Consider the following 1,493-nt stretch of genomic DNA (forward strand, 5'->3'; position numbering starts at 1 on the left):
CTATCGTAGATTCCTCGAACAAAAAACCGTGCCCAGTAGTTGGAAGAAAGCATAGATGACACCTATCTACAAGAATATATGAAGACGGTATCTGTTCTTTCGGAAATGTCCGAAAGAACAGATAATTAAATCAAGACCCTAAGCTGTCGACAGGCGTTGATATACATCAACGGGTACAGTTGAAAACGTGTGTCCCGACCGGACTCGAACCCGGGATCTCCTGCTTACATGGCAGCCTGACTATCCATTTTTTTTTATTTTGTTCGTTGTTGATCGTTGTGTCTGGTCGCTGCGGACGTTACATGACATCCGTTAAGTTCTTTGTTGATGCTTTCACTCAGTTAATTATTACAGAGGCCAACCAGCTCTCTGGCCGAACACGCTGAGCTACCGTGCCGGCTATCTGAGTCACCGAGGGCACAGAGGATAGTGCGACTGCAGGGATTTATCCCTTGCACGCTCCCCAGGAGACCCACATACCCAACTTAATGTCCACACCTTCCATTCGTAGTGCCCCTGCCCATTACACTTATTACTCGCGGCAGACAATCTTACCGTGACCCGTAAGAGTTCGGACATGTCCGAAAGAACACATACCATCTCCATACAGTTAAGGTTAACCGACCATTGACCTCCTTCTTCTGCGCTGGATGCACACGCATTACCTAAACTCTTACGGGACTCGGTAAAATTGTCTGCCGCGAGTAATGAATGTAATGTGTGGACATGAAGTTCGGAATGTGCGTCTTACGGGGAGCGTGCAGGGGATAAATCCCTGCAGTCACACTACCCTCTGTGCCCTGGTGGCTCAGATGGATAGAGCGTCTGCCATGTAAGCAGGAGGTCCCGGGTTCGAGTCCCGGTCGGGGCACACATTTTCAACTGTCATCATTGATGTGTATCAACGCCTGTCGATGGCTTAGGGTGTTGATTTAATTGTCATATCTACAAGAAGGTTAGTAGAACCACAAAAATACCGTCCAGTATCCTTGACATCGACTAGTTACATCTTAGAACATATTCTGACGTCAAACATAACGAGGTATCTTGAGCACAATGACCTCCTCCATGCCAGCCAGCATGGATTCGGCAAACATTGATCATGTGAAACACATCTCACACTTTTCTCACACGACATACTGAAAGCTTTGGGTCAGGGCAGTAAGGTAGATGCGGCATTTCTCGATTTTCGAAAAGCATTTGACTCACCACACCACACCTACGCTTATTATCAAAAGTATGATCTTATGGGTTATCAAGCGAAATTTGTGAGTTTATTGACAATTTTTTTTGTTGGGGAGGACCCAGCATGTCGACGCGGATGGAGAGTCATCGACAGATGTTGAAGTAACTTCGGGTATACCACAGGGAAATGTGATGGGACACTTGCTGTTCATGTTGTACGTTAATGACCTTTTGGACAATGATAATAGTAATATCAGACTTTTTGCAGATTATGCACATATCTGTAATGAAGTACTATCTGAGAGAAG

General features: G+C 45.6%; 1 non-coding gene across 1 annotated transcript; it reads left to right on the top strand.

Annotated features, from left to right (window-relative positions):
• The first annotated feature begins 797 nt into the window (after positions 1–797).
• Positions 798–871, top strand: Trnat-ugu. Its single transcript has one exon. It is a non-coding gene; the product is annotated as a tRNA-Thr (tRNA).
• Positions 872–1,493: the final 622 nt, after the last annotated feature.

This window comes from Schistocerca piceifrons, chromosome 1 (genome assembly GCF_021461385.2).
Source record: "Schistocerca piceifrons isolate TAMUIC-IGC-003096 chromosome 1, iqSchPice1.1, whole genome shotgun sequence".
Classification (NCBI taxonomy): Eukaryota; Metazoa; Arthropoda; class Insecta; order Orthoptera; family Acrididae; genus Schistocerca; species Schistocerca piceifrons.